The 16,789-nt window shown below is 46.9% G+C and overlaps 1 protein-coding gene and 1 pseudogene across 5 annotated transcripts in view; both read left to right on the forward strand.

The window, feature by feature from the left end:
• IFT20 (intraflagellar transport 20) overlaps positions 1-16,789 on the forward strand; it is a 120,661-nt gene that overhangs the window by 21,762 nt on the left and 82,110 nt on the right. The gene's annotated exons all lie outside the window — the stretch shown is intronic.
• Positions 10,691-10,809, forward strand: LOC135051376 (5S ribosomal RNA; annotated as a pseudogene).

Below are 16,789 nucleotides of genomic sequence, written 5' to 3' on the forward strand. Positions count from 1 at the left end.
CAGAAAAAAATTGCGACTTTACCTGATGTTCATACTTTCAATCAGGGTGTGTTGCGTATCCAACCTTCCTATGGTCCCGCCTGTGGCTCCTTGGGACTTGTCGTGGTTTTGGAGGCGTTGCAGGAGCCTCCATTTGAACCTCTTGGTTCAAGCTGACCTTAAGTGGCTTTCCCTTAAGGTGGTGTTCTTGCTGGCTATTGCCTCTGCTAGAAGAGTGTCGGATTTGGGTGCCTTGTCTTGTAGTTCCCCATATTTGATTTTTCACCGTGACTGGGCGGTTCTTAGGACTCGTCCCGGATATTTACATAAGGTGGTTTCTTCGTTCCACCTTAATCAGGAGATTGTGGTTCCAGCTTTTGTTTCTCCTGATTTGTCTCCCAAAGAGCGGTCTTTGGATGTGGTACGGGCTCTCCGTATCTATGTGAAGAGAACTGCTTCTATTCGAAAGTCTGATTCTCTCTTTGTTTTGTTTGGATTTCACAAACGTGGCTGGCCTGCTCACAAGCAGACCCTGGCCAGGTGGATTAGAATGGTGATTGCGCATGCTTATGTGAAGGCTGGTCTGTCAGCTCCTGTTCACATTACGACCCATTCTACTCGGTCTGTTGGACCTTCTTGGGCGGCCAAACGTGGTGCGTCCCTTGACCAATTGTGCAAGGCGGCTACGTTTTCCTCCGGGAACACGTTCATAAGGTTCTATGCCTTTGATACTGCCGCTTCCCAGGATACTTCCTTTGGACGCCGGGTTCTTGTGCCCGCTACAGTGCGTCCCCTCCCATAAGGAACTGCTTTAGGACATCCCCATTGTCCAGACTTGTGGAGCCCAGTGTACCCCGCAGCAGAAAACAAGTTTTAGGGTAATAACTTACCCTTGTTAAAACTCTTTCTGCGAGGTACACTGGGCAACACAAGGCGCCCACCCTGACGCACTTAGCTTCTTTGGGTTGATATGGCATTAGCCACTGACCCTTCTCTTGTCGTGAGAGTGTGGTGTATGTGGCTACTAACCGTTGTCGTCCTGCTACTGCATTGGGCTGGTTAACTAAACTGAGCTCCTGTGCTGGGAGGCGGGGTTATAGAGGAGGCGGCGCTGTGCATTCTGGGAACAGTCAAAGCTTTGAGCCTGTTGGTGCCTCGGATCAAGATCCTACTCTACACCCCATTGTCCAGACTTGTGGAGCCCAGTGTACCTCGCAGAAAGAGTTTTTTAACAAGGGTAAGTTCTTACCATAAAACTCGTTTTTATATCTAAATACTTTATATTCATTCCTAACCTGTTAGATATTACTTCATATACTGATAATGAATCAAATTCTCATATTGTACCACATTTCAAATGTCTTGATTGTTCTATCAGCCATGTCAAGACCTAACTAAGAACGCATTACCATTCTTAATTAAAAATAATTAAATAGAGAACTCAGGATAGACCGATTCAAAATAGAATCTATAAGGTAATTCATAAATGGAATGTACCATTTAGTGAAGGCTGTCAATGTCTACGAAGATTTGCAGTTGACAAAAGTTATTTCCAATACAGGACCCTGCCATTTAGCTACAGCCCCTTGCATATTTACAGGCCTCCTAAGAACTATGAGAATAAAGGTCATTCCTTATTTTAGCTGTTTTATTGTTCAAAGCAGAACCAAGATTAAGCTTCAGGCAGATCTTTTAAGGGCAGTGGGCATTTTACAGCACCATGGCTGGATTATCAATTGGAAAAAATCCAAGATTTGCAGCCGGTTCATGGAATTTCTAGGCCTCAGGTTGTATACTAAACTTGCCAGAGTTTTTTCACCAAAAAGAAAAATCAGAGATATTAAAAATCTTGTCAGAAAGATTTTGGCGTCAGAAGTCCATTCGTTTCACTATATGAAGCCAATAGGTAAGATGGTATTCATGTTTGAAGCAATCCAATATGCCAGGTTGCATTCCATGATATTTCAGTTTAACATTAAAAAGAGTTGGTTGTGTTCCAACCATCAACTATCAAATCAATATGTTATCCTGTCCCCAGAAACAAGATTGTCTCTCAGATGGTGGACTCACTCAGAAAACCTCAACAGTTTGCCCACCCAGGACTGGTTGGTTATCTCTACCGATGCCAACCTTCAGGGATAGGGGGCAGTCATGCTGAACCGTCACTTTCAGGGACTGTAGTCCAGAAAGGAAACAAGACTTCCTATTAGAGATGAGCCCTTTGGTTTTGACTGTTCTTTTCATCAACTTATCACAAGTCTGGATTTATCCTATTGATTATCCAAAAAACTTGTAAGCCAGTAAAATGATGTTTCTCCGGCAGGGTCCACAGGTTATCCACAGGATAACATTGGCATACAATGACGCGACAGCGGATTTGCACCAATCTGTCAAAGCTTTCGGTTTCCCAGCATGCAACGGGCCCGTCCATATATCCCCGCCTCCTGGCTCAGGCAAATCAGTTTTTTGCTTGGTGCGGCAGGAGCCGGACCATGGTCAAGAGGGCTGCTGTTTTTGTTAGCAGCCATAAGCTTTTTTTTTTTTTTTTTTTTTTTATAGTCTTACAAATTTTTTGAGCGATCTTTCTAAAAAGCGTCTTATACGTACCTTAGCAAGATTCGCTCCAACAACTCCCCGCCGGGTCGCAACAGCGCTTACCCACGAGTACAGTGCTGTTTCGGCAGGCGTCTGTGTCGGATGTACTATCAAGTCCAGCAGACGTTACCAGGCTGTGGCCGGAGCATGGGGAGAAGGAAAGGTATCGGTTCCGCTTAGAGGGGGATCACGGACACAGCCGCACTGTTTTGGGAGGAGACTACCAAACAGTCACTGATGCGGCTGCCACCTAGGGTGCACCAGTGCTAGGCCAGAGGGATCATAAGCTCCAGGGATAGTATGAGGCCGCGATCCCTAGGTTTGATGTCATCATTGGTGAGTCAGACGCTCCCTTGGTCGTTCCTCCCCCCGGTTCATGACCAGTTTCCTCCGAGTCTCCCGCCATGAACTGATTTCCCACTTCCTTCAGAAACGCTGTGTATCTAAGGGGACCCTATCGCAGCATAGGCGGCTGTGTGACTGGTGCTGCGTCAGTGTTCACTGGGGCGTCTGTGTTCACTGTAGGTTCACGGGGCGAGTGTGTACACTATTAGCGTCTGGATCCACTCAGCGTTTGGTAACGTATTGATCAATCCTGGAAGTGGGGTGAGTCTCCCTGTATCCCACTCTACTGAGCCGGGTAATACATCACTAAGTCTCTATCTACCTTTTGAGTACAAATAGTTGGATAAGTGCCCGATGTATATGAGTCTGATAGCTATTGCTGTTTTCTTTCGCTGTGTGACTGAATACGGTCAAATCCTATATAAGGTAATGCAGTAATATGTTTCTCCTACATACTTGAAATGTATTTGTAGTTGATTATGTGCTCATATTGCTTATTATACTAATGTATAACCTGTGACTGATTGCTAGTGTGACTGCTGACTTTAATATAATAATGTAATTTTTTCTGTGTATTCCGATCTTCAGTGCTGGTGCAAAGCAGGATAGGGTCGGATTGTGTCACTTTAACAAATTTTAAAGTGATTACAGTCACAAATTGCGTAGTAACACTGTGCAGGTGTGTGATTTATTTATCATGTCTAAGAGCGGCAAGGGTGAGGAAAATACACTTTCCACAGCAGCACCAACACTTATTTCATGTTTGTCTTGCGAAGCTGGGTTAACATATCAGGATCTGGTTCAAAAGGGATTATGTGCAAAATGTTTAGTTGTCACCGAAGCCTCTTAAATAACCGAGGCAAGCACAGGTTCTAGTTGAACCTTCATGGGCTACTTTGCACATACATTATCCAATATAGCTGAGCAGATAATGCCAGCTCCTATACCAGGGATAGGTTACCCTATTAACCCTTACATGCAACATTAATTCTGAGGTTTATCCATCTCGGGAATTGGCAGCCGTTCAACAAAAGAAGGCCGGTGGTAAGTAAATCACATAGATATGAACATCTTCACAGTCTACACATGTTTTAGATGAGGATTTGTCAGAGGATGAGGACTCATTGCACTTCGGAGGAAGGTCTCAGCTCAGTGGACATACCTGAGCTAATTAGTGCTATGTAAGCCATTCTATTCTTAGAAGAGGTAGCAGCGCCTGTGTTAAAATCTAATGCAACTGTGTTTAAACGTCCCAAAACAGCTGATGGAAATTATGCAAGAGGTTTGGGTTACGCCCAGTAAGAAGTTATAATTCCGCGAAAAGGAGTTCCAGTTTTCCTCCTCCAGCTGGGGACTGTTTAAAAAAGGGATGTGGCTCCCAAAGTAGATTCGCATGTCATAGATTGGTGCGAAAATCTACATTACTTCTGTTTTCAACATAAATAAATGATGTCACGGATAGGAGAGTCAATGGTTTTCTAAAAACCATTTTTTTTCCCTTGTCTTGGGCAATCATTAGACCAGCCATGGCTTCAGCCTGGATGGCGTAAGCAGTGGCAGCCTGTGCTGATGCAATGAAGGAGGATCTTTCAATGGCATCTAGAGAGCAAAAATCCCATATTGCACATATCAAATAGGCAGCGATAAGCGGCCCTGGATATAGGTACAATTGCCTCTCAGGCATCAGCTTCAGCAGTATCAGCTCACAGAACGGGTTGGCTATGTACATGGTAAGCTGACTCAGAATCCAGGAAGGTTCTTGAGTCTTATCCTTGTTTACTGGAGATATTCTTTTTGGTAAAGAATTAAACAGTATTTCTCTATCGTCCTAAGTGGATGCTGGGGTTCCTGAAAGGACCATGGGGAATAGCGGCTCCGCAGGAGACAGGGCACAAAAAAGTAAAGCTTTTACCAGATCAGGTGGTGTGCACTGGCTCCTCCCCCTATGACCCTCCTCCAGACTCCAGTTAGATTTTGTGCCCGAACGAGAAGGGTGCAATCTAGGTGGCTCTCCTAAAGAGCTGCTTAGAGAAAGTTTAGCTTAGGTTTTTTACTTTACAGTGAGTCCTGCTGGCAACAGGATCACTGCAACGAGGGACTTAGGGGAGAAGTAGTGAACTCACCTGCGTGCAGAGTGGATTTGCTGCTTGGCTACTGGACACTAGCTCCAGAGGGACGATCACAGGTACAGCCTGGATGGTCACCGGAGCCGCGCCGCCGGCCCCCTTGCAGACGCTGAAGAGAGAAGAGGTCCAAAATCGGCGGCTGAAGACTCCTGAGTCTTCATAAAGGTAGCGCACAGCACTGCAGCTGTGCGCCATTTTCCTCTCAGCACACTTCACACAACAGTCACTGAGGGTGCAGAGCGCTGGGGGGGGCGCTCTGAGAGGCAAATAAAAACCTTATTAGAGGCAAAAAATACCTCACATATAGCCCACAGAGGCTATATGGAGATATTTAACCCCTGCCTAACTTCAAAAATAGCGGGAGACGAGCCCGCCGAAAAAGGGGCGGGGCCTATCTCCTCAGCACACAGCGCCATTTTCTCTCACAGAAAAGCTGGAGAGAAGGCTCCCAGGCTCTCCCCTGCACTGCACTACAGAAACAGGGTTAAAACAGAGAGGGGGGGCACTGATTTTGGCGATATTGTATATATATAAAAGATGCTATAAGGGAGAAACACTTATATAAGGTTGTCCCTATATAATTATAGCGTTTTTGGTGTGTGCTGGCAGACTCTCCCTCTGTCTCCCCAAAGGGCTAGTGGGTCCTGTCCTCTGTCAGAGCATTCCCGGTGTGTGTGCTGTGTGTCGGTACGTGTGTGTCGACATGTATGAGGACGATGTTGGTGAGGAGGCGGAGAAATTGCCTGTAATGGTGATGTCACTCTCTAGGGAGTCGACACCGGAATGGATGGCTTATTTAGAGAATTACGTGAGAATGTCAACACGCTGCAAGGTCGGTTGACGACATGAGACGGCCGACAATCTATTAGGACCGGTCCAGGCGTCTCAGAAACACCGTCAGGGGTTTTAAAAACGCCCATTTACCTCAGTCGGTCGACACAGACACAGACACGGACACTGAATACAGTGTCGACGGTGAATAAACAAACGTATTTCTCATTAGGGCCACACGTTAAGGGCAATGAAGGAGGTGTTACGTGTTTCTGATACTACAAGTACCACAAGAAAGGGTATTATGTGGGAGTGAAAAAACTACCTGTAGTTTTTCCTGAATCAGATAAAATAAAATGAAGTGTGTGATGATGCGTAGGGTTACCCCGATAGCAAATATTGGCGTTATACCCTTTCCCGCCAGAAATTAGGGTACGTTGGGAAACACCCCTTAGGGTGATAAGGCGCTCACACGCTTATCAAGTGGCGTTACCGTCTCCAGATACGGCCGCCCTCAAGGAGCCAGCTGATAGGAAGCTGGAAAAATATCCTAAAAAGTATATACACACATACGGTGGTTATACTGCGACCAGCGATCGCCATCAGCCTGGAGATGCAGTGCTGGGTTGGCTTGGTCGGATTCCCTGACTGAAAATATTTTATTCATGTAGAGCATTTAATAGGATGCATTCTATATATATGTATGTGAGATGCACAGAGGGATATTTGCTCTCTGGCATCAAGATAAGTGCGTTGTCCATATCTCCCAGAAGATGTCAGGGACACGACAGTGGTCAGGTGATACAGATCCCATACGGCAGATGGAAGTATTGCTGTATAAAGGGAAGGAGTTATTTGGGGGTCGGTCCATCGGACCTGGGGACCACAGCAACAGCTGGGAAATCCAACCTTTTTTACCCCAAGTTACATCTCAGCTAAAAAAGACACCGTCTTTTCAGCCTCAATCTTTCCTTTCCCATGAGGGCATGCAGGCAAAAGGCCAGTCATATCTGCCCAGACATAGAGGTAAGGGAAGTAGACTGCAGCAGGCAGCCCTTTCCCAGGAAAAGAAGCCCTCCACCGCGTCTGCCAAGTCCTCAGCATGACGCTGGGGCCGTGCAAGCGGACTCAAGGTGGGGGGGTAGTCTCAAGAGTCTCAGGGCGCAGTGGGATCACTCGCAAGTTGACCCCTAGATCGTACGAGTATTATCCCAGGGGTAAAGATTGGAGAGTCGAGACATCTTCTCCTCGCAGGTTCCTGAAGTCTGCTTTACCAACGGCTCCCTCCGACAGGGAGGCAGCATTGGAAACAATTCACAAGCTGTATATCCAGCAGGTGATAATCAAAGTACCCCTCCTACGACAAGGAAAAGGGTATTATTTTTCCACACTATATTGTGGTACTGAAGCCAGACGGCTTGGTGACACATAGTCTAAATCTAAAATGTTTTGAACACTTACATAAAAGGTTCAAATCGAGATAAAGTCACTCAGAGCAGTGATAGCGAACCGGAAAAAAGGGGACTATATGGTGTCCCTGGACATCAAGGATTACCTCCATGTCCAAATTTTGTCCTTCTCATCAAGGGTACCTCTGGTTCGTGGTACAGAACTGTCAATATCAGTTTCAGACGATGCCGTTTGAATTATCCACGGCACCCCGGGCCTTTTTACCAAGGTAATGGCCGAAAAGATGTTTCTTCAAAGAAAAAAGGCATCTAAATTATCCCTTACTTGCACGACCTAAAAAGGGCAAGTTCCAGAGAACAGTTGGAGGTCGGAAGAGCACTATCTAAAGTAGTTCTTCGACGGCACGACTGGATTCTAAATATTCCAAGAATCGCAGCTGTTTTCCGACGATACGTCTGCTGTTCCTAGGGATGATTCTGGACACGGTTCAGAAAAAGGTTTTTCTTCCCGAGGAAAAAGCCAAGGAGTTATCCGACCTGTCAGGAACCTCCTAAAACCAGGAAAGGTGTCTGTACATCAATGCACAAGAGTCCTGGGAAAAATGGTGGCTTTTTACGAAGCAATTCCATTCGGCAGATTCCATGCAAGAATTTTCCAAAGGGATCTGTTGGACAAATGGTCAGGGTCGCATCCTCAGATGCACCTGCGAATAACCCTGTCGCCAAGGACAAGGGTATATCTTCTGTGGTGGTTGCAAAAGGCTCATCTATTGGAGGGCCGCAGATTCGGCATACAGGATTTGATCCTGGTGACCACGGACGCCAGCCTGAGAGGTTGGGGAGCAGTCACACAAGGAAGAAACTTCCAGGGGGTATGGACGAACCTGGAAAAGTCTCTTCACATAAACATTCTGGTACTAAGAGCAATCTAAAATGCTCTAAGCCAGGCGGAACCACTCCTGCAAGGAAAACCGGTGTTGATTCAGTCGGACAACATCACGGCGGTCGCCCATGTAAACAGACAGGGCGGCACAAGAAGCAGGAGTGCAATGGCAGAAGCTGCCAAGATTCTTCGCTGGGCGGAGAATCACGTAATAGCACTGTCAGCAGTGTTCTTCCCGGGCGTGGACAACTGGGAAGCAGATTTCCTCAGCAGACACGATATTCACCCGGGAGAGGGGGTCTTCATCCAGAAGTCTTCCACATGCTAATAAACTGTTGGGAAAGACCAATGGTAGACATGATGGCGTCTCGCCTCAACAAGAAACTGGACAAGTATTGCGCCAGGTCAAGAGATCCACAGGCAATAGCTGTGGACGCACTGGTAACACCTTGGGTGTACAAATCAGTATATGTGTTTCCTCCTCTGCCTCTCATACCAAAGGTATTGAAGATTATACGGTGAGGAGGAGTAAGAACAATACTAGTGGCTCCGGATTGGCCAAGAAGGACTTGGTACCCGGAACTTCAAGAGTTGGTCACGGACGACCCGTGCCCTCTACTTCTGAGAAGGGACCTGCTACAACAGGGTCCCTGTCTCTTTCAAGACTTACCGCGGCTGCGTTTGACGGCATGGCGGTTGAACGCCAGATCCTAAAAGGGAAAGGCATTCCAGAAGAAGTCATTCCTACCTTGATTAAGGCAAGGAAGGAAGTCACCGCGAAACATTATCACCGCATTTGGCGAAAATATGTCGCGTGGTGCGAGGATCGGAGTGTTCCGACGGAGGAATTTCAACTGGGTCGTTTCCTACATTTCCTACAATCAGGATTGTCTATGGGTCTCAAATTGAGATCTATTAAGGTTCAAATTTCGGCCCTGTCAATATTCTTCCAAAAAGAATTGGCCTCAGTTCCTGAGGTACAGACTTTTGTTAAAGGAGTACTGCATATACAGCCTCCTGTGGTGCCTCCGGTGGCACCGTGGGATCTAAATGTAGTTTTAGATTTCCTCAAATCCCATTGGTTTGAACCATTGAAAAAGGTGGATTTTAAATATCTCACATGGAAAGTGACTATGTTACTGGCCCTGGCTTCCGCCAGGAGAGTATCTGAATTGGCGGCTTTATCTTATAAAAGCCCTTATCTAATCTTCCATTCGGATAGGGCAGAACTGAGGACTCGTCCGCATTTTCTCCCTAAGGTGGTATCAGCGTTTCACCTGAACCAACCTATTGTGGTGCCTGCGGCCACTGGCGACTTGGAGGACTCCAAGTTGTTGGACGTTGTCAGAGCCTTAAAAATATACATTTCAAGGACGGCTGAAGTCAGAAAATCTGACTCGCTGTTGATACTATATGCACCCAACAAGTTGGGTGCCCCTGCTTCTAAGCAGACGATTGCTCGTTGGATTTGTAACACAATTCAACTTGCTCATTCTGTGGCAGGCCTGCCACAGCCTAAATCTGTTAAGGCCCATTCCACAAGGAAGGTGGGCTCATCTTGGGCGGCTGCCCGAGGGGTCTCGGCATTACAATTCTGCCGAGCAGCTACGTGGTCGGGGGAAAACACGTTTGTAAAATTCTACAAATTTGATACCCTGGCAAAAGAGGACTTGGAATTCTCTCATTCGGTGCTGCAGAGTCATCCGCACTCTCCCGCCCGTTTGGGAGCTTTGGTATAATCCCCATGGTCCTTTCAGGAACCCCAGCATCCACTTAGGACGATAGAGAAAATAAGAATTTACTTACCGATAATTCTATTTCTCGGAGTCCGTAGTGGATGCTGGGCGCCCATCCCAAGTGCGGATTATCTGCAATACTGTACATAGTTATTGTTAACAAATTCGGGTTATATTGTTAAGGAGCCATCTTTAAGAGGCTCTTTCTGTTATCATACTGTTAACTGGGTTTAGATCACAAGTTGTACGGTGTGATTGGTGTGGCTGGTATGAGTCTTACCCGGGATTCAAATTGCCTCCCTTATTGTGTACGCTCGTCCGGGCACAGTACCTAACTGGAGTCTGGAGGAGGGTCATAGGGGGAGGAGCCAGTGCACACCACCTGATCTGGTAAAAGCTTTACTTTTTTGTGCCCTGTCTCCTGCGGAGCCGCTATTCCCCATGGTCCTTTCAGGAACCCCAGCATCCACTACGGACTCCGAGAAATAGAATTATCGGTAAGTAAATTCTTATTTTTGGAGTCAGAAGCAGACTCCAAGAAAGTGAAGTTTCCTTTCACACACAAATTCAAGCCTAGTTTCCAGCTTTTCGGTCCTTTCGGAATCCGGGAAAAGCAAAAGGAACAGGTAATGGCAAACAGTCCCAATCCAACAAGTCTAGTAAGACTAAAAGGTATTAGGCTACCAGGGGACCGATTTTCAAATTTGAAGATAAGCCATCAGCCTGATGGTGCGGGCCTCCACCTGGGGTAACCCAGGGTGGGAGGCTGACTTCTTCAGTTTGCACAGATCTGGCAGCAGTCTACTACAGATGCCTGGGTGCAAAAAGCGGTGTCTCACGGTTATGATCTACAGCCACACCACACTGGACACGCCCAATCTTATCTGATTTTGGAAGCTAAGCAGTGTTGGTCCTGGTTAGTACTTAGGTGCTAAACCACCTGGGAATACCAGGTGCTGTAGGTGTTTTCAAGAAACACCCTCATTAAAAGTTTGTACCAGCCCATCTTCAGTGGAAACAAAGACCAGGGCTTTGCAAGAGACAGTTAAGGAGATGCTTCAGTCAGGAGTGATAATTCCAGTTCCTCCTGCACAACGAGGACAAGGGTTTTTATTCCAACCTGTTTTTTGTCCAGAAGCCAAATGGGTCGTTCTGGCCCATACTCAATTTCAGAGTGCTGAACAAGTACATTTGGGTGCCTCAGGTTTCATATGGAGACTTTACGTTCCATTATTTTGGCCATGGAGCAGGAGGATTTTATGGTATCCTTGGATATCCAGGATGCTTATCTACATGTTCCTATAGCACTGTCCCATCAGTGCTATGTCGAGATTGCTATCCTCCAGCATCATTTTCAGTTCCAGGCCACAGCTCCCAGAGTATTCACCAAAATGATGGTGGTGATGGAATCTTATCGCCGTTTGCACGGGATAAGGATTTTTAAAAATCCATACCTCGACAACTTATTAATCCTGGCACAGTCTCAGGAATTGTTCAGTTTCATCTGCAACAGACAACAGCTTGTTACAAATATACGGTTGGCTCATAAATTGGGCAAGATCGTCTCTGGTTCCGTCACAACGGTTGACTCACTTGGGGGCTGTGTTGGAATTGGGTATTCAGAGAGTAATTTTACCTCTGAACAAAATATCCAAAATTCATTTAAGGATTCAGGAGTTGCTACACAGTCAAACGGTATCCATTTACGCGGTAATGCGTGTGATGGGATTGATGGTGTAGACATTCGGCATGATCGAGTATATGCAGTTCCACTCGATACATCTTCAACGTCTGATCCTTTCAAAGTGGAAAGGTTTTTCATCAGACAATAAAAGTGCAGATTATGGTCTTTCCTCTGGAAGTTAGGAGGTCAATAGCCTGGTGGCTACAGACCTCCTATCTGGACAAAGGGTGTCTCCTTTGGATATCAGATTGGGAAACTCTGACAACGGATGCCAGCCTGCTGGGCTGGGGTGAAGTGTCAGGAAGGAGTTGTTCCATGGGCAGTGGGCCAAGAAAGAAAGTTGCCTGCCAATAAATATATTGGAACGTCGGGCCATATATATGGCATTTATTCAGGCAAAGAATATTCTTCTGATGAAACCAGTTCGAATCCGCTCAGACATTGCAATTGCAGTAGAGTACCTCAACCATTATGGAGGAATTTGCAGCTAAAACACAATGAAGAAGGCAAGTCACACGTTAAAGTGGGCAGAACTTCATTGTCCGCTGTATTCATTCTGGGAGTCCTAAACTGGGAAGCGGATTTTCTCAGTCGACACGCCATTCATGCAAACGAATGGGCTTTACACCCCAAGGTCTTAAAAATTCTGGTAGATAATGGGGGTTACTGGAGATAGCTCTCATGGCGTCCCGTCAGAACAACAAAGTTTCCGCATACGGGTCAAGAACAAAGGATCCCAGAGTGACCTTTGTGGATGACTTGTCAACTTTCGTCTGGCTCATGTGTTTCCACAAATCGCCTTGTGATCTAGGGTGATGCGAAAGGTAAGACATGGTAAGGGTGCCATGATACTAATAGCTCCGGCTTGGTCCAGACATTGTTACACAGATCTGCAGAGGATGTCGATGGATGCTCCATTCCTACTCCATCAACGTCCAGATCTACTGTCTCTCAGGGTCCTGGTTATTACAAACTCCTAGGTCGACTGTCTTTGATGGCATTGCTCTTGAGACATCCATCCTGAAGGGAAGAGGATTCTCACAAGAGGTAATTCAAACTATCGTCAGAGCAAGGAAACTTTCCAAACTCGCATTTATCACATAATATGGCAACCCTATATTCAATGGTGCAGTGATAAAAAATTTGACCTTTGGTTTTTCAGAGTTTCCAGAGTCTTATCATTCCTTCAAGCAGGAATACATAAAGGTTTATAGGTGGCTTCCTTGAGAGTACAAGTGTCAGCATTGACTGTATGGTTCCAAAAGAAAATTGCTAAACCTGCAGGATGTGCAAACTTTTTTCCAGGGAACGTTGCTCATTCAACCTCCTTTGTTCCTCCTACAGTGCCTTGGGAATTTAGTTAGTCATAAAGGCCCTTCAAGTTGCCCCCTCTGAACCACTAAAACGAGTGGATCTTAAATATTTGACAGCTAAAGTTCTCTATCTACTGGCTATTGCTCCAGTATGAAGACTTTCACATTTAGGGGCATTGTTATGTCACCCTCCATTTCTCATACGTCCTAGAGGATGCTGGGGACGACATCAAGACCATGGAATATAGACGGGATACGCAGGAGGCATGGGCACTCTAAAGACTTTTCATTGGGTGTGAACTGGCTCCTCCCTCTATGCCCCTCCTCCAGACCTCAGTTTTAGAAATGTGCCCAGGTCGACTGGATGCACTCTGAGGAGCTCTACTGAGTTTCTCTGAAAAGACTTATGTTAGGTTTTTTATTTTCAGGGAGATCTGCTGGCATTAGACTCCCTGCTTCGTGGGACTGAGGGGGCAGAAGCAGAACCAACTTCCTCAGAGTTTCATGGCTCTGCTTCTGGCTGACAGGACACCATTAGCTCCTGAAGGGAACTGAACGCTAGCCGTGTCTAGATGCTCACTCCCACAGCACGCCGTCACCCCCCTCACAGAGCCAGAAGTCAGAAGACAGGTGAGTATGAGAAGAATGATCTTCTATCAAGTAAGTGACGGCTGAGGTGCGGCACGGCTGGCGGGAGCACAGCGCGCCATTGCTGCCCACACACACAGGCACTACAGGGTGCAGGACGCGGGGGGGCGCCCTGGGCAGCAAGAAAAATACCTCAGAACTGGCTAAAAGGGGGCATAAGTTGCCGCTGGCACAGCCCTAACCCCGCCAGTATAAATATTACAGTGTTTGTTTGAGTGTAAGGACGCGCCATTGCAGCCAGCACACTACTCAGCGCCATATTCTCTCTCTCCTCAAGTTGCAGAGAACACGCTGGTCCTCTCCTCCACTTCTGACAAGTACAGGGTGCTATTAAGGGGGTGCACAAAGCGATTGTGGTGCATTTGATAGTGTATATTACTATTTCAAAAGCGCTGTTAGGCTGTGGACATACTATGTTCACAGGAAATACTGGTGCTGGGATTGTGAACTGGCTGCTCCTATCCTGTGTCCCTCTGACAGATTTTACTGTGGGTCTGTCCCCAAAATAAGTCCCAGTGTGTCTGTTGGTGTGCTGTACACTTGTGAGGCATGGAGTTCCTCCCCGGAGGAAGACATTTTAGGGACACAAAGTTGTAATGTGGTGGCGCTGCCAGCACACCAAGAGCCTGCATGGGTGAAAGAGCTACATGACAGTATGCATCTGATTAACCGTAGATTAGATAAGTCTAAATCTAAGGTTGCATGCTGGAGAAAATCTGTGGAAGATGTGATTTTTCAAGATGCTGTTATTCCTTATGCGGGCGGCCCCTCTGGGTCACATAAGAGACCATTTGCAAATGTTGTAAACACTGATACCGACACGGATTCTGACTCTTGTGTCGACGATAGTGAATCCAGAGAGAGAGAACATAAATTGGCAAAAAATATACAATATATGATTGTGGCTATAAGGGACACGTTCCCCCCCCTTCACACTAACTAAATGCTCTCTTTGATGGGATGTGGGTGAATCCTGATAAAAGATTTCGTATTCCCAAAAGGATTCACATAGCTTACCCTTTCCCGGCTGAGGACAGGAAAAAGTGGGAGTCAACCCCTGTGTTAGACAGTGTACTTTCCAGGTTGACAAAGAAGGTAATTCTCCCTGCTCCTGGCACGGCTTCTCTGAAAGAGCCGGCAGATCGCAAAATGGAAACGACATTGAAATCCATTTATGTTACCAATGGTACCCTGATTAGGCCCACTATTGCCTGCGCATGGGTGAGTCGCACTATTGAAAAATGGTCAGAAAGCGTGTCATCAGAAATTGACACAATTGATAAAGATGAGATACTCCTTCAGTTCGGGAATATCAAGGACGCTGCCGCCTACATGCTGGAAGCAATGAAGGATATTGGACTCTTGAGTTCACAGGCCGCTACCATGGCAGTATCGGCTAGGTGGGCGTTGTGGATTCGCCAGTGGAACGCGGATGCAGATTCCAAAAGAAACATGGAGGCTCTCCCATATAAAGGTGAGGTCTTATTTGGCGATGGCCTGGATGCGTCTCGGCGGCTACCGCAGGTAAGTCGACATTTTTGCCCTCTGCACCGGCAAAAAAGACCTGTCACCCGCAAATGCAGTCCTTTCAGCCCAATAAATACAAAAAGACGAGAGGTTCCCCCTTCTTTGCAGGTAGGGGAAGGGGAAAGAAGCCCACACCGGCTCCAGGTTCCCAAGAGCAGAAGTCTACCCCTAGTTCTGCCAAATCCCCAGCATGACGCTGGAGCTCCCTTGCGGGAGGCCGCTCCGGTGGGGGCACGTCTCAAACTCTTCAGCCAGGATTGGATTCTGTCTGCCCAGGATCCCTGGGTGTTGCAAACAGTATCACAGGGATGCAATCCGGAGTTTCAAGACGTTCCCCCATGCCGATTTTTATAAATCGACCTTGCCAGCTTCTCCACCAGAAAGAGAAGCAGTAACAGCGGCAATCCAAAAATTATGTCAAGACCAGGTCATAGTCCTGGTACCGTTGTCACAACAAGGGCGGGTTTTTTACTCAAGCCTCTTTGTTTTTCCGAAGCCGGAAGGCTCGATCAGACCGATCCTAAATCTAAAAGATCTGAATTGCTTCCTGAAAAGGTTCAAGTTCAAGGTGGAATCACTTCGGGCGGTGATTGCCAGTCTGGAGGAGGGGGACTACTTGGTGTAGGTGGACATAAAGGATGCTTACCTGCATGTTCCCATTTATCCTCCTCACCAGGCTTATCTGAGATTCGCGGTTCAGGATTGCCATTACCAATTCCAGACGTTACCTTTCGGTCTCTCCACGGCGCCAAGGGTATTCACCAAGGTGATGGCGGAGATGATGGTCCTCCGTCAGAAAGGAGTCCACATAATCCCTTATCTGGACGACCTCCTGATAAAGGCAAGATCCAGGGAGCAGTTGTTACAAAACATATCCCTCTCCCTGTCAATACTCCAAATACACGGGTGGATCATAAATTACCCAAAGTCACAGTTGGAACCGACGACAAGGTTGTCTTTTCTTGTGATGATTCTGGACACAGAAGTTCAGAGAGTATTTCTTCCGCTGGAAAAGGCTCTGGAAATCCAGAAAATGGTAAGACAGATATTGAAACCATCAAGTGTGTCGATCCATCAGTGCATTTGGTTGTTGGGGAAGATGGTGGCGGCCTATGAGGCCATACAGTTTGGCCGATTTCATGCCAGAATATTCCAGTGGAACCTGTTGGACAAGTGGTCGGGGTCACACCTACTCATGCACAGAAAGATAATCCTGTCGTCAAAAAACAGGATTTCGCTCCTGTGGTGGTTGCACAGCTCTCACCTGCTAGAGGGACGCAGGTTCGAGATTCAGGACTGGGTCCTGGTAACCACGGATGCAAGTCTCCGAGGCTGGGGAGCAGTCTCTCAGGGAGAAAACGTGAAGGGACGTTGGTCACAACAGGAAGCCTGCCTTCACATAAACGTACTGGAGCTAAGAGCCATTTACAACGGCCTTCAACAAGCGGTACATCTTCTTCAAGACCGTCCCGTGCAAATCCAGGCGGACAATGTAACAGCAGTCGCGTACATAAACAGGCAGGGCGGAACGAAAAGCAGAGTGGCAATGGCAGAGGCGACAAAAATCCTCCGCTGGGCAGAAAAACATCTCTGTCGGCAATATTCATTCCGGGAGTAGACAACTGGGAAGCAGACTTCCTCAGCAGACACAATCTCCATCCAGGAGAGTGGGGCCTCCACCAAGAAGTCTTTGCAGAGGTGACTAGTCTTTGGGGAGTTCCTCAAATAGACATGATGGTGTCTCGTCTCAACAAGAAGCTTCAGAGATACTGT

The sequence above is a fragment of the Pseudophryne corroboree genome, chromosome 2 (assembly GCF_028390025.1).
Source record: "Pseudophryne corroboree isolate aPseCor3 chromosome 2, aPseCor3.hap2, whole genome shotgun sequence".
NCBI classification, from domain to species: domain Eukaryota; kingdom Metazoa; phylum Chordata; class Amphibia; order Anura; family Myobatrachidae; genus Pseudophryne; species Pseudophryne corroboree.